At 40.1% G+C, this 21,542-nt stretch overlaps 1 long non-coding RNA gene across 1 annotated transcript; it reads left to right on the top strand.

Annotated features, from left to right (window-relative positions):
• Positions 1-558: 558 nt before the first annotated feature.
• On the top strand, positions 559-15,259 carry LOC124716911. The gene is made up of 3 exons (XR_007005669.1): positions 559-4,695; positions 4,966-5,083; positions 13,719-15,259. It is a non-coding gene; the product is annotated as an uncharacterized LOC124716911 (long non-coding RNA).
• The last annotated feature ends 6,283 nt before the right edge of the window (positions 15,260-21,542 follow it).

The raw sequence follows: 21,542 nt of genomic DNA, 5'->3' as shown, positions 1-21,542 counted from the left end.
AAAATGTTACAAGGGCTGTATGGTGAGGAGGAAGACAAGGCAGGCGATCAAGTGGTAAGGAAGGAAGGAAAGAAAGAAAGTGGGAGGCTTTAATTAATTCTGTCATTTGAACCCTCTGAAAGAAATGATTCTGTTGCCTCCTTTTTTTCCCCTCACCCCCCTTCTACAAGTCTTGAGAGGTTTTTGGTCAAGTATTGTGTTAGACACACAATTCATTAATTCTTTTGTTGCTCCACTTATCAAGGATATGCATGAACTATTGCAGTTGAGTTGAATAAACTGTAACATGCCATTTTAATAATCGATAACTATCTCATGATGAATTCACTGCACAGGTGTTTCTCATTTTTTGTTTAAATTAAAAGCCATGCTCACTTACATTTATTTTAGTTTTGTTACTTAGCTAGTTTTGTTGTTGGGCTCAATGTCTGAAGTTGTATTACGATGTTGTATAGTTCTCATATGAAGTAAACTGTAATTTTTTTGAGGACCGTTTGATTTGTTAGATCACTTCAATGACAAAATAATAATACTGAGTCCTTTTTTGCTTCTGTAATATAAAATTCTCAGCTAACTGGTTCAGCAATAATAGACAACTTCCACGTGAATACGTATTTTATGTGCTCACATGAGCTACAAAATTCCGACTTTGTTACATCTGCACAAAATATGTTTACTTTTTACAAAAGGCTCCACCAGACTGCCACCTTGCAGTTGATTTTTCCACAAAGTGCAAGAGAGAATAGAGCACATTCGGCATGTACAAAAAATGATGAAACCTCGGTGGAATTTCATGTCTTTATTGTACTGGGCTTAATTTTACTTTCAATATTGGTGTTGTGTGTAAGTAACGCATTGTAATACCATTCTGAATAAATATTCTCTTTCAATTTGAGTACACTGGGCATCCTTTCAAAAAAGTTACTGAAGGTGGTTGCTTTCGGGTGGGGGAAGAATTAATGTGACATTTATGAGATGTCTAAATTAAAGGCACATCAAAAAATGATAGAAGTATGTTTGGCTCGAATGGCACTATGTAGTTGTCGGACAAGATCCAGTGCAGGCTGTCTTTGGAACTGATGTATTTATTCACCTAGGGATCATCTCACGGTGATGTAAGATTTGTTATCACAGTACACTGAAAATAAATAACTCTAATATACACACACATCCAGGAAAAAGTATGTGTCATGAGGATAGGACAGGTGGTCAGTTGCGGCCTTGCTGAAGGAACCATCCTGGTTTTTGCCTGAAATAATTTAGGAAAATCTAAATTAGGATGGTGAGACAGGGAAACTCTGTCTCCCAGAATATGAGGTCAGTGTCTTAATGAGAGCAGTGCCTTGTTCTTTGGTCCCTGTTGTACAGTGTGCTTCTTATCATAAACAATTTGCACCAGATAACTTATAATACAAAACATAGTTTTGCGCTGTACATACTATGGACACCTAATGGTGACTCCAAGATCACAAATGTGCATGTCTACAGGTCCACCCCTCAGTCCGTCTGGAAAACTGAGTCTAGTCAGCATCTTCCACTGATAGTGAGATGTTGAGCTCAGGAGAATGACAAGACATTAGTATCCTGCACTGTAGAGCTTGGCGCATTTGCTTTTAAAAGCATTACATTGTGATCACGTACCAGGTGGTTATAGTTGAAGTGCAGCTGCTCACAAGAGGTACAGCGTGGGCTGTAATTATCGCATGGCACCAAAACTTGGTAGGTATTTTAATGGGTTAATGTGGAACCGGTTTATGCTGGGAAATTAAACAGTTCCAGTTTTGTCCACCCAGTGCAAATCTGGCACTGTGAATGCAAGGAAGATGTACAGAAATGTTTCTGTAAGTAATGTATTAGGAACAGTATACGGGTGGAAAAGTTCAAATGAGTGAGAAAGGCACAATGTTGATGTTTATTATTAACTGCTGTTTACAGAACTTATTCAGTATGAGCACTGGAGATGTTGACAGGATGTTGCATCTTTACAACAGTTGCTCACAGCAGTTTCAGTGGGATCTGAGTAACCTATTCCCTATATACAGGCCTTCAGATAAGGTAGGGATCGAACATGTCTGTGGTAAACACATTCTTTTATGGTAGATAGTCCCAGAGCCAAAAGTCACATGGGTTCACATCACCTGATCTGGCAGGCCGTGCATCTAAAACCTTTGGAGAAAACACATTCATGGAAGGTTGCATTAAGCAGATTTTTCACTGTTCTAGCAATGTGATGTGTAGCCCCATCTTGCCTGAAAACAGTGGTTTCCATACGGTTGTGCTCTTTCAAATCAGGAATCGTGCAGTAAAACGAGGTCTCAATAATGTGCAAACATTACGGTACACCTGACAGGCCCTCTAGTTACATTCTCTTCAAAGAAGAGCAGACCAAGAATAAAGATGCTTGTGAATCCACACAACACAGTCACATAAAGCGAGTGCAGTAGTTCTTTGTGTACAATATATGATTTAACAGTGCCCCTAATTTTGCGGTTTTGTGTATTCGGTACACCATGTTGTGTAAAATGTGCCTCGTCACTCGATAAAATATTGCCGGCCACACTTAAACTTCCGTCTGTGCTGGAAACCAAAGAGCAATGTCAGAAGTTGCTGTTGATCATGAGGTTTGAATTTCTACATCTTGCCGGATCCTGTACGGGTACCATTGTAATACAGCCTGCAGAATTTTCTGTTCTTTTGACCCTGAGGAGGACAATTCTTGCAACACTGCACAAAAATTAGCTCTTATCGGGGGCACGTGCTGCATGGTCAGTTATAGCAACAGTAACCTTGTCAATAACTTCCACCAGGATAGGACGCCTTCCTCTTCCATCTGCTACCCAAGCTGACCCGTGTTTCTGAATTTCATTATCATATTTCTTAAACCATTTAATGGAATCTGGCCTCTCCTAAAACCTTTCACTCAGTGATACTCTCTCAGTGCAACACTGTAATTGCTGCCATTCACGTAAAACAGTTTCACTAACAGCACATGGTCTCTGTTCTTGATAGCCACCTGTTCACTCATGTTATAGCTTGTCAAATGACAGCAAGGATGTCATACTGCCACTCAAACTGCATACAGCACCAGATTTGCACCTGGTGGCCATAAATGTAAATTTTTTTTCCCCCAGCATAAATCGGTTCCATATAAACACATTAGCATATTTACCAATTTTTGCAACCATACAATAATTACAGCATACATTGAACCTCTGTGAGGAACCGCACTTTAATTATAACCACCCGATATTATAATGTGAGAGGGTGTTCTTGTCATTCCCTTTCATTAATAACCACTGTTCTGAATTTTCTAAGTAATCTTTAATTGTGTAGCAGGAGAAGTTTATGTCTCTCAGAAGTTCAAGAAGGGATGCATTCAATGTACTAACTGCGTTTGTTTTCTAGACTCCTTAAGTGCATGCATGGTGCTGTGGCCTCTTACTGAAAACGAAGTGCGCACCTTTCACATTTGTTAGGACAGCAGCACTGTCAAGGAAAGCACTATTTCTGTATGAAATTAGTCTAGCGGTATTTCAATACCACATTGAATACTGATTTTGATCTGACATTGAATGTACCAGATGCATATGCCCACCCTACTACTAGTACTGAACCTACTACTGTTCCTTGGTTAGAAGCATGATTTCTACAAACTTCAATTTTCCTGTTATTTTTGTTGCACAGGCTCTTTGAAATACCTGTCATTGCATTTTCTTTAGTAGCAGTTGTTGCTAGGTATATGGACAAACGTCCGCACTGAAGACAATTCTGTTCATATTTCAGTGTTACTGATCCACTGAAATACCATGGCTGTGAGACGAGGAACATCCTCAGATGCTAAATGAAAGGCATGAACTTACATCCAAACTTGAAATCTGCTGCATTAGGTTAGACCAAGGTTTCCCAAACTGTGTTCTGTGGAATTTTGGTGCTTCGTGGGAAGTTAGTAAATGATCCAAGAAAAACTATTTAGAACATGGAATTTTGTGTTTCTGACATTCTGACAAAATCAATTGTAACTTTTTAAAAATTTTATTAAGATTTCTGTGTTATTAGGTAGGATTTAAAATTGAAACAATCACTAAATAAAACAAATTTTATTCATTTTTTAAAAATTTTGTTAACCTTCAGCACAAACAATGTGTTCCATCAAAGTGCTAGGATTCTAAAGAGTTCTGTCAGAGAAAAAGTGTGGGAACCCCTGAGTTAGACTTTATGTTGCTGCATTTGTCTTTCATTGGATTGTGCCAGTGAAATAAAAAACTCTTTCTCAAAAAATGAGGTTGAGCCCTCACCTCTTGTAACTACCATAGCTGTAGATGAATATGTCTTGTGTAGGTTTTACAATTTAACACCAGAAAAGAGGTTTTATTTGTAGGCTGCTGAATGAGGTCTTTAAAACTGAGTAGCTATTCATTTGTGTTTGCTGACTATTGTAGACTGTGAGGGTAATAAGATTTCAACATTGTAATGCCATTATACACATTAATGTATTTTATCTTATACAGAGCTTCTTACAAGGTCCTGCGGCTAAGAAGTAGTCTTACGCTTTGACAAGCAGTGATGTCTGGATATGGAGTGCAGCTTGTGATGTGCACTGTGAATGGAAGAGTTTGGGCAAGAACTGCCTGAGGTGTTTCACTTTCCTCTATGTGTGAAACATTGCAGGGAAAGTCAACAGAAAATATGTTTCAGGTAACATTTCCCATTGGACTGGTAGTAGTTACGTCGAACAGTTTTATGGTGGTTAAAACTTAAGCTAATTTTTTGTTGAATTTGAAACTTTTGTAGCAGTTTGTAAACAGGTTTTTATGGTACAGTGTGTCAAATAATTATTCAAAAGAGAGGTTAACAGGAGTTTTGAAATATGTCTTTTTTTAAGTAATTTAATTGACACCTGATAAATTTTGATGCAAGGTGAATATTGAGGATGCAACTGATTGCTGTTCTCATTTCTTGTTTTAGCACCTAAGCACAGCTATTTTGGATAATCTCCAGACCGTTATCGGATGTGTGCTTGGAACTGAAATACAAATTCGTGAAATTCCTGGCCCTCAAATTAACCCTCAGGGCAGATTGGCTGGTAACTATATGCATGACACTACTTTTGTTTTTTGTTGTTATTGCTATTATTATTATTATTATTATTATGAGGTGCATCCAGAAAATGAGTTCCATTTGGTAATAAACAAAAAACAAGAACAGATACGGATAAACTATTTAGTGGGAAAAGCTACGAATCCAAACTGTCATTCTACATAGCTCACACCATTTTGTAGGCAATTGTCATAGTATGGTACAAGTTTTGTAGCTTACCTCATAGGATGATGCCAACTGTGTGGTAATATGTTCTTGGAGTTTGTAATCATTGTTGAATTTTTTTGCCTGCAAAGAACATTGTCAAGCACAAAAAGAAAGAAATTGCTAGGAGTGGGGTGAGGGTTATATGGAGGATGTTCAGTCCGGCTCCAGCCAAAGTCCAGTAAGAGTTGTCATTGTTCACAGTGTGAAATGAAACAGTACCATTTGTGAGCTTTCTATGGTTCTTTCTGTACTGCATGACACATTTCAGAAGCATATCGCAGTAAACATTCGCAATGATTATCCCACCTTATGGTAGAAAAATGCACCTGTAGAATACCGTGTCCATCCCAAAGGGCTGTGACCATGACTTTTAGAGGTGTCAGAATTTGCTTGGTTTAAGACTTCACCAGTGATGCAGTGACCCCCCCCCCCCCCCCCCGCTCCCCCATTCCATTGTTGGATTGTGAGAGGTTTCATAAGCAAACGAAGTCCCTTCTCTTGTCACTGCTTGCTTAGAAAATCATCACTATATTTGTTGTTACATGTCAAAAAATCAAGAGCACTGCTCAGACATTATAAGGGTTTTTTTTCCACACAAGAAACACAATTTTCCAAAATTTAGTTTTTCAGAAACAGTTTCATGAACAGGTGATTGTGAAATGTGAGATAAGTTCTTAGAAAGATTCGATCTCTTAACACATGGCCAGTAGAGTGGTGTGCTGACTACATGCCTCTCCATATCCGCATCCAGCATCACCTGTGGGCTGAGGATGACATGGTGGCTGGCCAGTACTGTTTGGCCTTCACGTTCATGGCCTGTTCAGGCAGAGGTTCCCCCACCACCTTCTGTCAGTGGATACTGTCAGTGGTTTTCCTTCATGAGTCCTTCAACTGCACAAAACAGTTTATCATTTTAAAAAATGCCAGCCCACTTCATTCATAATTGTGCACTTGATTTCTTCCTTCAGTGAACTGCCAAACCGATCTCATTACCATTGAATCATTCATCTGATTTTTTACACCTACATCTATACTCCACAAACCACCACAAAGAGCATGGCAGAGGGTATGTCACATTGTACCAGTTATTACGGTTTCTGGCCATTCAGTTCACAGATGGAGCTTGAGAAGAATGAGTGTTTTAATGCCTGAGTGCATGCTGTATTTATTCTAATCTTGTCGTCATGACCCTTACGTGAGGCAGTTGCAGTATATTCCTAGAGGCTTCATTTAAAGCCAGTTCTTGAAACTTTGTTAACAGACTTTCTTGGGATAGTTTATGTCTATCTTAAAGAGCCTGCAAGTTCAGTTGCTCCAGCATCACTCTGACACACTCCCAAGGGTCAGACAAACCTGTGACCATTGGTGGTGTTCTTCTATGTTGTTGTTGTTGTTGTTGTTGTTGTTGTTGTGGTCTTCAGTCCTGAGACTGGTTTGATGCAACTCTCCATGCTACTCTATCCTGTGCAAGCTTCTTCATCTCCCAGTAACTACGGTAACCTACATCCTTCTGAATCTGCTTAGTGTATTCATCTCTTGGTCTCCCTCTAAGATTTTTACCCTCCACACTGCCCTCCAATACTAAATCGGTGATCCCTTGATGCCTAAGAATATGTCCTACCAACCGATCCCTTCTTCTAGTCAAGTTGTGCCACAAACCTCTCTTCTCCCCAATCCTATTCAATACCTCCTCATTAGTTATGTGATCTACCCATCTAATCTTCAGCATTCTTCTGTAGCACCACATTTCGAAAGCTTCTATTCTCTTCTTGTCCAAACTAGTTATCGTCTATGTTTCACTTCCATACATGGCTACACTCCATACAAATACTTTCAGAAACGACTTCCTGACACTTAAATCTATACAGGATGTTAACAAATTTCTCTTCTTCAGAAACGCTTTCCTTGCCATTGCCAGTCTACATTTTATATCCTCTCTACTTCGACCATCATCAGTTATTTTGCTCCTCAAATAGCAAAACTCCTTTACTGCTTTAAGTGTCTCATTTCCTAATCTAATTCCCTCAGCATCACCCAACTTAATTCGACTACATTCCATTATCCTCATTTTGCTTTTGTTGATGTTCATCTTATACCCTCCTTTCAAGACACTATCCATTCCGTTCAACTGCACTTCCAAGTCCTTTGCTGCCTCTGACAGAATTACAATGTCATTGGCAAACCTCAAAGTTTTTATTTCTTCTCCATGGATTTTAATACCTACTCCGAATTTTTCTTTTCTTTCCTTCACTGCTTGCTCAATATACAGATTGAATAACATCGGGGAGAGGCTACAACCCTGTCTCACTCCCTTCCCATCCACTGCTTCCCTTTCATACCCCTCGACTCTTATTACTGCCATCTGGTTTCTGTACAAATTGTAAATAGCCTTTCGCTCCTTGTATTTTACCGCTGCCACCTTCATAATTTGGAAGAGAGTATTCCAGTCAACATTATCAAAAGCTTTTTCTAAGCCTACAAACGCTAGAAATGTAGGTTTGCCTTTCCTTAATGTTTCTTCTAAGATAAGTTGTAGGGTCAGTATTGCCTCACGTGTTCCAACATTTCTACGGAATCCAAAGTGATCTTCCCCGAGGTCAGCTTCTGCCAGTTTTTCCATTCGTCTGTAAAGAATTCGCGTTATCATTTTGCAGCTGTGACTTATTAAACTGATAGTTTGGTAATTTTCACATCTGTCAACACCTGCTTTCTTTGGGATTGGAATTATTATATTCTTCTTGAAGTTTGAGGGTGTTTCGCATGTCTCATACATCTTGCTCACTAGATGGTAGAGTTTTGTTAGGCCTGGCTCTCCCAAGGCTATCAGTAGTTCTAATGGAATGTTGTCTACTCTGGGGGCCTTGTTTCAACTCAGGTCTTTCAGTGCTCTGTCAAACTCTTCACGCAGTATCATATCTCCCATTTCATCTTCATCTACATGCTCTTCCATTTCCATAATATTGTCCTCAAGTATATCGCCCTTGTATAGACCCTCTATATACTCCTTCCACCTTTGTGCTTTCCCTTCTTTGCTTAGAACTGGGTTTCCATCCGAGCTCTTGATATTCGTGCAAGTTGTTCTCTTTTCTTCAAAGGTCTCTTTAATTTTTCTGTAGGCAGTATCTATCTTACCTCTGGTGAGACAAGCCTCTACATCCTTACATTTGTCCTCTAGCCATGCCTGCTTAGCCATTTTGCACTTCCTGTCAATCTCATTTTTGAAACGTTTGTATTCCTATTTGCCTGCTTCATTTACTGCATTTTTATATTTTCTCCTTTCATCAATTAAGTTCAGTATTTCTTCTGTTACCCAAGGACTTCTAACACTCCTCGTCTTTTTACCTACTTTATCCTCTGCTTCCTTCACTACTTCATCCCTCAAAGGTACCCATTCTTCTTCTACTGTATTTCTTTCCCCCATTCCTGTCAATTGTTCCCTTATGCTCTCCTTGAAGCTCTGTACAACCTCTGGTTCTTTCAGTTTATCCAGGTCCCATCTACTTACATTCCCACCTTTTTGCAGTTTCTTCACTTTTAATCTACAGTTCATAACCAATAGATTGTGGTCAGAGTCCACATATGCCCCTGGAAATGTCTTACAGTTTAAAACCTGGTTCCTAAATCTCTGTCTTACCATTATATAATCTATCTGAAACCTGTCAGTATCTCCAGGCTTCTTCCATGTATACAACCTTCTTTTATGATTCTTGAACCAAGTGTTAGCTAGGATTAAGTTGTGCTCTGTGCAGAATTCTACCAGGCAGCTTCCTCTTTCATTTCTTCCCCCCAATCCATATTCACCTACTACATTTCCTTCTCTCCCTTTTCCTACTACCGAATTCCAGTCACCCATGACTATTAAATTTTCGTCTCCCTTCACTATCTGAATAATTGCTTTTATTTCATCATACATGTCTTCAATTTCTTCGTCATCTGCAGAGCTAGTTGGCATATAAACTTGTACTACTGTAGTAGGCATGGGCTTCGTGTCTATCTTGGCCACAATAATGCATTCACTATGCTGTTTGTAGTAGCTTACCCGCAGTCCTATTTTTTTATTCATTACCTACTCCTGCATTACCTCTGTTTTATTTTGTATTTGTAATCCTGTATTCGCCTGCCAGAAGTCTTGTTCCTCCTGCCACCGAGCTTCACTAGTTCCCACTATATCTAACTTTAACGTATCCATTTCCCTTTTTAAATTTTCTAACCTACCTGCCCAATTAAGGGATCTTACATTCCACACTCCTGATAACGATGTCCTCCTGAGCAGTCCCCGCCCGGAGATCCGAATGGGGGACTATTTTACCTCCGGAATATTTTACCCAAGAGGACACCATCATCATTTAACCATAGAGTAAAGCTGCATGCCCCCAGGAAAAATTAAGGCCGTAGTTTCCCCTTGCTTTCAGCCGTTTGCAGTACCAGCACAGCAAGGCTGTTTTGGTTATGTTACAAGGCCAGATCAGTCAATCATCCAGACTGTTGCCCCTGCAACTACTGAAAAGGCTGCTGCCCCTCTTCAGGAACGACACGTTTGTCTGGCCTCTCAACAGATACCTCTCCGTTGTGGGTGCACCTACGGTACAGCTATCTGTATTGCTGAGGCACGCAAGCCTCCCCACCAACGGCAAGGTCCATGGTTCATGAGGGGGTTCTTCTACGTATACATTCAATATCCCCTTTTAGTCCTATTGGTGCAGGTCCCACACACATGAACAATATTCTAGAATGGATCACATGAATTATTTGTAAGCAATCTGCTTTGTAGACTGGCAGCACTTCCCAGTATTTTACCAATAAACCAAAGTCTACCACCTGTTTTACCCACAACTTAACCTATGTGATCATACCATTTCATATCCTTACAACAGGTATTTGTATGAACTGGCAGATCCCAACAGTCACTCTTTGATATTATAGTTATAGAATACTAAGTTTTTTCATTTTTGAATAGTGTACAAAGTTGCCAGTCTTTGCGCCACTTTGAATTCTTAACAAGATCTGACTGAATATTTATGCAGCTTCTTTCAGACAGTACTTCATTATAGATAACAGCATCATCTGCAAAATATCTGAGATTACTATTAATATTGTCCGCAAGGACATTTATATACAACATTAACGCCAAGGTCCCAATACACTTCCCTGGGGCACAACCTGAGTTAGTTCTACATCTGACAATGACTCTTGATCCAAGATAACATGCTGTGTCCTCCCTACCAACAAGTCCTCAATGCAATCACAAAGTTCATTTGATGCGCCATATGATAGAACTGTTGACAATAAGCGTAGGTGTGGTACTGAGTCAAATGCTTTTTGGAAATCAAGAACCACAGCATATACCTGACTGCTTTGATCCAAAGCTTTCAGTATCTCACATGACAAACGTGCGAGTTGGTTTTCTCATGATTGATGTTTCGGGATACATGCTGGTTGGCATTGAGGTGGTCATTCTGTTCAAAATATCTCATTATGTTTGAGCTCAGAATATTTTCTAAGATTCTACAACAAATGACTATCTAGGATATTGGATGGTAATTTTATGAACCATGTATAATGCCATTCTTGTGGACTGTTGTGACCTGTGTTTTTTTCCAAGAACAGGCCATAGTTTTTTGTTCAAGGGATCTACAATAGATTATAGTTAGAAGAAGGGCTAACTCAGCCACAAATTCAGTGTAGAATCTGATGGAGATTTCATCGGGCCCTGGGTTTTGTTTGCGCAAGTTTTAGTTTCTTCAGCTTCCCAATGAAGGACTCAGGACATTTCATTGAGAAGGTGAAGAAACTAAAACTCGCACGCGGAATGACATCCTGTTCAGCTTTGATGTTGTTTCTTTGTTTATGAAGTGCCACTCGGGGACACTCTGGAGCACATCGGTTCCATCTTTCTGCAAGACGTCATAAAGTTCTTTCGTGCGTGTCTCACCACAAGCTATTCCACGTGGAATGGCAACTTCTACAAACAGCTGGAAGGCATCGCCATGGGTAGTCTTCTGAGTCCAGCGGTGGCCAACTTCTTCTTGAATCACTTCGAAGCACAGGCCCTGGACTTGACATGTTGTAAGCCTAAATTGTGGTACAGGTACGCCGATGATACCTTCGTTGTGTGGAGCCATGGTGAAGAACAGCTCGGTGACTTCCTAAGACACTTGAACAGTCTCCATGCCAACATAAAATTTACTATGGAAGTAGAGAAAGACAAAAACCTACTATTCCTAGATGTGCTGGTCACAAGGGATGGTGAAAACCTGGGACACAGCGTGTATGGAAAACCGACACACACGAACTGATATGTGCACAACTATCAAATCGCCACCCAAGCTAGAAAAGATGCATGATGAAGACGCTCATAATGTGGGCAATACGAATATGTGAGCCACAGCACCTCATACATGAAATACAGAACACAGGTACTCCACAAGTGATATTAAAAGTATAACAGAGCCAAACACTCAGCAAAGTGACAAATCAGAAAAAGAAATGTCGAGTACGGCCTTTCTGCCATACATTCCCAGAGTGACAGACAGAAATGCCCATATATTGTGCAACACGGCGTAAAGACTATCTACAAACTGACAAAGAAAATCAAAGTGTGTCTCAAATCAACAAGGGAGGAAAGGGAGCCACTTGCAATGCCAGGAATATACCGCATACCTTGCACATGTGTGCAAAGTTTATATTGGAATGACTGGATGATCAATCAACACCAGGATTAGAGAACGTAAACAACATTGCAGGTTGGGGCAGGTGGGGAAATAGGGTGTGGCAGAACCCGCACTGTGTGAGACCGGCCACATAGTAAAATTCGCCAACACGGAAGTTCTGGCTGTAGAGAAGAACTATCACACCTGCTTGTTCAGAGAAGCTGTAGAAATACACAAGCATGAGAACAGTTTCAACAAGAAAGAGGAAAGCCTCAAGGTAAACGGATCCTGGCTTCCTGTGCTGCAGCAAACGACCATCACACGCAGCAAGAGACCCGCACTAGGAATGACCGCAGAGAAGACCTCGGACGTTGGTGCACCAGGTACTTACAGTCTGCGGCCACGAGCTCAGCTCCAGTCCACCACCAGCAATGGAGGGTGAAACTTTGACAATGCCAGCCACTTATTCTGGCGAAACGTCAGAGAAATCATCAGATGAACATTAGCCAAAGAACCCGAGACAGAAGCCAACAGGCAGTTAGTCATTGAAAACTACACACATTGCTCTCTTGACAGCCAAATGTGCTTCATTCAGCACCTCTTTATCTGTAGCACTATGCTTTGTTTTACACCTACTGTGCAGTAGTCTGTTTCTTTCGAAGTTTCTTTACAGTGGATGTGTACCAGGAAGGGGGAAGGAAGCTGAAGAAACCAAAACTTGCGCAAACAAAACTCAGGGCTCAATGAAATCTCCATCAGATTCTACACTGAATTTGTGTCTGAGTTAGCCCTTCTTCTAACTATAATCTGTGGAGCCATAGTCTCTCTACATATATATATATATATATATTTGGAGTTTGGTAATCATTGTGGACATCTGGGGTTCCTAACTATCTGTAGGCCTACTATGAAGTTTTCAGAGAAGGCATTTAGTAATGTTACACAGGGTGTATTATCATGTCCACCACAAACAAAACTGTAATTGTTTCAAGTGATTGTTGGATGATTAAAGTCTCCACTGATGATTACAGTACGATTGGGGAACACTAGTGAACTGAGGTTTTCTGTAAAGTCTTCGGTTCCATCAGGAGATTGGTGGGCGATAGGAAGATCCAATTACCATTTTGTGCCCACTTGATACTGAGTCTTACCCAGAGATCTCACAGGCAGCTTCAGTTTTTATCTCAATGGATTTAAGCTTCTTTTCTACTGTGACAAATACACCACTTCCATTTCCCATTAGCCTATCCTTTCGATATACATGTAAATTTTACCCAAAAATCTCATTGTTATAAAATTCAACCAGCTTTCTGTACCTAGTATTGTTTGAGTTTTGCTGCTTTTTGTGAGCGTTTCAAACTCTGACTGGCACTTTGTTGCGAGTACTTCTGCAGTTAACCATTAGGATTTTAGTACTCACACGTTTAAACCTCTGAAATCTTTTGATGAATGCTGACTGATTTAATGATCTTGTATTCACAAAACAAATTACAGATCTAATCTGTCACGCAGTGGGATTTTCGATGAACATAATTCTAAACAGGCACTACACAGCAGAAATAACACAGATTGTACTCTAAATGATGCCATCTCCTTCTCCTTGACTCAACATGACCACATCATATCTGCCAAGCTATGACTCTAATGCTTCGTGGAAAGAAATACTAATGGCACTTGATTTCTGGATATATTTTGTATCTTTGCTGCAGACATTTTTGTTTGAACATGTTGTGAGTTTATTCTTTCCTTTACACCATTTTTCAGCAGCAGAAAATGAACTTTAAAACATGGTGAACAGTTGATGAGCAGAGGTTGACCTGAGTTTGTGACGATTGAGCATCAAGAAGAATTGGTGCGCAGGAGCATCAGATGCAGCATAATCAAATATTATTTTACTAACTGCACCACAACCAATTCTAAGTCACATCTCCATATTATTTGGCAATTGATTCTTATATGCTTGCTCAATAAGCTTTAAATCATAGAAAAGTTGTAATTTTACATTAAAATGAAGCCATGACTAGCAAATCACTAAATTAGGTGCTTAGTTTATTATTTTTCAGTGTTTCTTCCTTGGAGAGAAATGTAATTTTAACATTGTTCACCATTGGTCTAGTCCGTTTCACTGCTTTCTGCGAATCATTCATCGATATTGGAAATAGGTATGGTTTACAGTACATGCAAATATTTTTGTAATGTGAATTGTTGACTGTAAATTGCAACAGTTGTGAATATTGTGTTGGATAGATGTAATAGAGCAAAGTCTGTAATTTATGATTTGAGTTATAAATTTTTTTTATGAACGACCATCCAAGTAATGGTTCCTTCGTGTGTCAGGAAGCGTACAGAATTGCTATTTTTCTAACAATATTTATGGGTATTATGTCGCGAACATCTATAAAAAGTTTAACTTTTATCTCAGTCATTTGTCTGACATTAATAATTTGCTTAGAGTATCCACCATTCTATTCAAGTGTAAACTTTTCCATCAACTAGTACCTTGTTTCGCAGTCTCAAACAAGTAAAGCACTAAACTTTCTCATTACAAGAGGTAGTACTGACATAGGTCAAATGAAGGCAGATACTGACAGATATTCACTTTTACAAAAAGGGGGCACATTGTCTCACGGTCAACACAAGACATATCAAGGATCTTACAAGTTTAAATGTAGGTGAGAATTTAAGCACTATGATTAGCAGAAACTTTCCTACATTGCATTGTGACTCTCGGAGAAAAGAAATTAAATAAGTGATAAATGCTAACAAACAATAATCTAAAATAAATATTCTAAACGAATTATCCATTGTAATCACAGATTTACAGTAAATTGCATTTTTAGTTAAATTTGTTGCTGATAATCCATTACACTTTAAAGCAGTAGTAATTTTCATAACTTCCATCATGCAGATAAACAGTGATCTTCATTGATTTTCAATAAAGATGAAAGTGGTGTGAATGTTGATACAATGAAAATACTCAGTTATGTATTCAGTAGTGTCAGATGCATGGAGATAGCAGGAGGTGATTGGCAGTTTTGAACCTACTACTTACATTTAGATTGAGGATAAGTTTTTTCAGTTTTTAGTGCATGTTTCTGTTCTTTATGTTACGTTTTAATCTCGTTATTTGAATGATTGAAGTTAAGATTATCAAAATAGAAAGAAAGGTAAACTGTCGAAATACAACCTGAAAACAGAAACAGACTTTAAAAACTAAATGTAAAAAATGAGTCAGAATAAAGATTTGCATATTGTTTTGTCATGTGACATTGTACAGATACTGAGGACGATTTGAAAATAAATGAAATTACACACAACTGGCTTATTTTTAAAATTCTGTTAATGTACCATACATAAAATGATTTTAACAACCAAAGTACCAAGAGCAGAAAGGATAATTTCTAATTTATTATTTATTTATGTATTTATTTTACCTGGCAAGATTAGGGCCTTCAGGCCCTCTCTTACACCTAACCAGGCATACTCAGATTGGACGAATTTCAGTTTGTACAGAACATAAAGGACATATAAAGAGTTATACAGTATTAATGTTAAAGAAAAAAAATAGAGCTTATAACAGTAGTACAATGATAACTGTAACAATCAAAAAAATAATTATAACAATCAAGAATAATAATAATAATATAATAATAATAATAATAATAATAGTAATGACTATGTATATGAAAGTAAACATATTTTCTTTTACGAATGTCAGTCCTATTGCTAGTTGGGAATTTTCTTGTTATGTTCTTGCAGCTTGTGAGTTATTCTCATCGAGCAGAGACATGAGACGATAGAATGGGGTGAAAGAGATATAGAAGAGATAGCTAGGTTAGAGGAAGAGAAATAGAATGGTAAAATTCGAAGCTATGATGGAGAGGAGAAAGAAAGAGGTGAGAGGGGCACAACAATGGTGGCTATACCGTCCCTAATATGTAAGTTTTGAGTTCCCTCTTGAATGTTGAGTGGTTCTGGATAAGACGCAGATCACAGGGGAGCACGTTCCATAGTCATATGGTTGAGATGGAGAATGACACGGAGAAAGATTTTGTATTATGTAAAGGTACAGCCAAGATGCTAGACGTATCCGATCTGTTATTGCGGTTGTGGAATGATGATAGGTGTTTAATGTGAGAAGATAAGTATTGGGGGCACCAGTGGCTAAGAAATCGATGAAGTAAGCACATCGTGTGGAGATCGCGTGCCTTATGTGGGCGTATCCAACCTAGCTGGGAGTATGAAGGACTGATATGATCATACAACCGTATATTGCACACGTATCTAACGCAAGCATTCATCACTAGCTCGAGGCATCTCGAATTTTCACTATTTGTGCCTTGTTGAACTACATCACAGTAGTACAGATTAGGCAAGACTAGTGTTTGGACTAATTTTTGTTTAACATGGATTGGAAATATTCTTCTAAATTTTTGAATTGCATGTAGGGAGGAGAGCGATTTCCGGCAAGCTGTGACTGTTTGTTCTTCCCAGTCTAGGCGTTCATCCAAGATTATTCCAATGTCTTTTACTGTTTTTTGGTATGGTAGTTGGGTACCGTTGAGGAGTATTTGAGGGACTGTTTTGCGAAAGTACAGGCTGATTAACTTTGGATGAGATACAAGTATGACCTGGGATTTCTTGGGGTTTAGTTTCAGACCTAGGTTCTGTGCCCATCGAGAAACAGGGCAAAGATCTGCGTTCATACTCGCTACTGCGTCAGCAATGTTCTTGGGGCTTGCACTTATGTACAGTTGGATGTCGTCGGCATATAGATGGTAGTTGCAGGAGTGAATCACTGAAGAAATATCATTAATGAACAGTGAGAAGAGTAATGGGACAAGGACGGAGCCTTGGGGAACTTCAGAGCACACGTTTTTCCATGATGACTTTTCCGACCCACAAACGACTTGTTGACTTCTGTTTTTGAGGTAGCAGTCGAACCAGAGTATTGCACTGATTGAGAAATTCAACTGTTTCATTTTAATTAGTAATATATCAAAGTCAACTGTATCAAAAGCCTTGCTAAAGTCAAGCAGTGTTAGCATGGTAGCTTCACATCTGTCCATAGCATGTTTAATGTCATCAGTTACTTTAATTAATGCAGTTGCTGTACTATGGTGCTTTCAAAAGCCTGACTGATATTTGTCATGGGTGTTATGAGTTTTGAGGTAATTCGTCAGCTGTTCATGGACGATGTATTCTAGGGCTTTAGATATTGCAGGTAGTATGCTGATCGGCCTGTAGTCACCTGGCGACTTAGGGTTGTCAGTCTTGGGTATAGGTTGAATTAAACTTTGCTTCCACTCAGTAGGATATGCACTACTGACAAGAGACAGGTTGAAGATGTCTGTGATAACTGGAATAATAGTGTCTACAGCGTTCTTAATCATACCAGTGCACACTCCATCATTTCCTACTGCCTCGGAAGAGATTCTCATAATTGCCTTGTGCACTGTGCTGGTAGTGACATGTTTTAGGAAAAACTTCTCTCGAGAGAGATTGATATCTTTGGGCTGGTAATTTGTCGCTGCGTGGCAGTTTACAGCTGTTGAGAAGAAATCGTTTAATGCTTCTGCAGACGCTTGATAAACAGCGTCAGATCTTCGCTTCCCTATACCGAAACTGCGCAGCTTTTTCCACAGTGCAGCAGGTTTCGATATGCCGCATATGACAGAGCGGGCATGTCTGATTTTGGCATTCCTCACACTTTGCTTGGTTCTGTTTTGGAGTTTCCTATAAGCTTTGTACGCCTCGGGAGATGGGTTACGCTTGGAGGCCCTATGTGCAGCATCACGTTTATTCATTAACTGGCATAATGCAGTGGTGAGCCACGGAGCGGGAGCTCTCTTTACCTTGACAGTGCATTGAGGAGCATGTTTGTCATACAGTGCAATAATTTTGCGACATAATTCCCAAATTTTTCCGTCTAAAGTCGGTTCATTGCTTATATCATGCCAAGGGATGTCTGAGCAGTCCTTTTGAAGAGCGTCATGGTTAACATTTTTTAGGTTTCTGTAGGTTACCAGGTGAGATTTTTCTTTGGTAGTATGCATTGAGTAATTTAAGAATATCACGTCATGAGCAAAGAGTCCTGGAGCGGATGTCTGATTGGCGCGAATTATTTTATCTGGTCGCTTTGTTGCTATTATATCTATGAGAGTATGGCTGTGTGGCGTGTGATGAGTTGGGTCCAGCGGTGTTAAACTCATATCATTGGAGTGGAACAGTCTCCGTAGTTTTTCTGAAGAGGGAGATTTTAACTGTAAGTCGATGTTTGTGTCGCCCATAATGGTTGTGTGTTCATACTGTGTCACGAGTGGGGACAGGGCAGACTGAAAGGAGGACATAGCACCGATGTTTGGAGGTATAGATTACTCCAATTAGCAGTTTCTGATGTGATGTACTTATTTTGAAAAACAAGAACTCTGCTTCTCCTTCGCCCTTTGCATCCGATGTGTGTAGTATAGTAGGTTCCAGATCAGAGCGAACATAGGCACCCACACCACCCCCGCGTTGTGTTTCACGATCTGCCCTTAGGAGAGAGTAACCAGTGGTTCGGATAGCGTCGGAAGAAATGTTTGGCTTCAGCCAAGTTTGAGACGAGGATAATACGAAACAGCGACTGGCAGAACAGGTCACAGAACTCATCAAAGTGAGCCGTTAGCGACTGCGCGTTCACGTGGGCCACAAAGAGCCCGCCGCCGGAACCGGTCCGTTTACCTGCTGGCCGGAAGAGGGACAAAAGCTGGAATTCACGGGGGAAGACTTATTTGCAGGTGTGCCCAAGGTCGATGCTGACTCAAGCGTCTGTGGGATAAAGGTGAAAAACAGGCTGGAAGTATCGGAGAAGGGAGCGAAAAGAAAGATGGAAAGTGGCAGTAGTGGTTACGAAAAAGATAATAGTAGTAGTAGTAGTAGTAGTAGTAGTGGTAGTGACGAGGATGAAAATAACAGATATAGAAAGGCAGTTTTAAGGAGATTCCTGTTAATGGAGAATGTTAATTCCCGTTTGACTGACAATATGAATACACACGAGCACTTATGATAGACAAATAAAGAAGCAATATTTATGTGAAACAATTGACTGATTTTAAATAGAGTACTTATGGTACTTAGAGAAATAACGAAGCAATATTTACGTTAAAAAATGAAAAGAAAGAATAAAAATTAACTTACATTAGACAGAGAACAAGTCTTTCAGTTCGAACATGTTCATCACCGTGTTTCTCCCTCCTTCCATCTTGACTACGATCCTGCCATCCTGAGTCCATACATTTTGAAGGCCGAACTGTGTGATCGCAGCGTTCAAAACTTTTAGTCTTTCGCGCGTCAGATCTTCCCTCAGGGTAACCCCACTCTTGGCGCGTTTTCTTTTCTGAGCAAACACTTCAGCTCTTTTCCGGTATGACACAAATTTAATTATTATGGGCCTGGGTTTCATGGCACGTGGTATCCTGCGCCCAACATGGTGGCTTCTGTCAATATCGGCCATGTCGACCTGCACGCCAAGTTTCTCACGCACGAGGCTAATGGCCAAGTCGTCGCTGTTTTTGAAATCGTTTTCAGCTGCCCCAAACAAGTGCAAGCTGTTCCTTCGCTGATACTGACTGCTCAATTTCATCGGTGGCCGCAGACAGTTTAGCGTCTAGGTCGGCATCTTGTGTAAAAATTCAGTACCGAAGTTATCATGGTTTTTTTCATGTTTTATCATTATAGCTTAAAATATATAAGTGTATAGAGGACGACCATCACATTACCAGTTCCATTTTAAATTTTATTTTATTTTCTTTCTGATTTATTTCACACACATTGCGAAGGTGATAATAGGGAACAAAAACATTTGTAACTGACATGAAATGAACTTTTTACACATATGTTATGTAGTTTGTCTCAAATTTTGTCATGTAAAATTGTCTAGGAAGTGTAGCACTGTATATATTACAGTCACTGAAAGTTTTATGGGACCCACCATCACCTGAGCCAAGATCCCTGTGGTTACTGATGTCAGAGAGGTAGCTTTTTTAGGTTAGAATCAGGGTTCAGGCACCCTGCTGTTATGAAAGAAGTTAAATTAACAGGAGAGCCCCACAAAGTGCTTAAAAACTCCCAGAAATGGAAGGTTATCTTGTTTCACCGGAATATTAGAGGCTTGAGTTATAAGGTAGAAGAGCTTCTTGTCTGTTAGGAAAATGTAGAGAGTTCTGAAAAGATAGACATTCTGTGCCTATGTGAGCACCACATAATTACAGGGTTTGAAAAGATAAACATAAAAGATTACACTATAGCATCCTACTCATGTAGAACTAATATGGGAAAATGAGTTGTTACGTACATTAAAGCAGAACGTTAAGTTCAAAAACAGTGAGAGAAGTAGATTTTGCAATGATCAGCACATAGAACTGTATACTTGTGAATTAATACTGAAACATAATTCACTTTTAATTGTAAACATGTACACTCATGCTCATAAATTAAGGATAATGCTGATACATGGTGAAACAACACTCTGGTGGGCGGTTTGCAGGTTTAAATCACCTCGGGGTATGACCATGCAGTGCATTTGACCTGTGGTTGTCGCACGGTGGTGCTGGCAGCAGTCCACATACGCAGAGGTGTGTTGGTGCATGTCAGAGTACTGTGCAGCGAGTAAGTCTGCAGACATTTCGAGACATGCTAATGGTTACTGTGTGTTGAAAATAGCTCAAAGAACACACAGTTATGACGTTATGAGGGGTAGAATACTAGGGTGACTGGTCGTAGCATGGGCCCTCCGTGTGCCACAAAGTGTGATCTCAAGATTATGGCAACGATTCCAGCAGCAGACAGGAAACATGTCCAGGCACTACAGTACGGGACGTCCACAGTGTACAACACCACAAGAAGACCAATATCTCACCATCAGTGCCCGCAGACGGCCACGAAGTATTGCAGGTAGTCTTGCTCGGGACCTTACCACAGCCACTGGAACAGTTGTATCTGGGTACACAGTCTACAGACGACTGAACAGACATGGTTTATTCACCTGGAGACACGCAAGGTGCATTCCACTGACCCCTGGTCACAGGAGAACCCGTAAAGCCTGGTGTCAGGAACACAGTACATGGTCATTGGAACAGTGGTCCCATGTTATGTTCACAGACGAGTCCAGGTATAGTCTGAACAGTGATTCTCGCCGGATTTTCATCTGGTGTGAACCAGGAACCGGATACCTATCCCTTAATGTCCTTGAAAGGGACCTGTATGGAGGTCGTGGTTTGATGGTGTGGGTTGGGATTATGATTGGTGCATGCACACCCTTGCATGACTTTGACAGAGGAACTGTAACAGGTCAGGTGTATCAGGATTTCAGTTTGCACCAGTATGTCCGACTTTTCAGGGATGCAGTGGGTCCCACCTTCATCCTGATGGATGATAATGCATGCCCCCCACCGAGCTGCCATCTTGGAGGAGTACCTTGAAACAGAAGATATCAGGTGAATGGAGTGGCCTGCCTGTTCTCCAGACCTAAACCCCATAGAGCACATCTGGTATGCTCTCTGTCAACGTATCGCTGCATGTCTTCAAATCCCTAACGTCACTTCAGGA

Source organism: Schistocerca piceifrons, chromosome 9 (genome assembly GCF_021461385.2).
Source record: "Schistocerca piceifrons isolate TAMUIC-IGC-003096 chromosome 9, iqSchPice1.1, whole genome shotgun sequence".
Classification (NCBI taxonomy): Eukaryota; Metazoa; Arthropoda; class Insecta; order Orthoptera; family Acrididae; genus Schistocerca; species Schistocerca piceifrons.
This window is presented reverse-complemented; position numbering and strand designations above follow the sequence as displayed.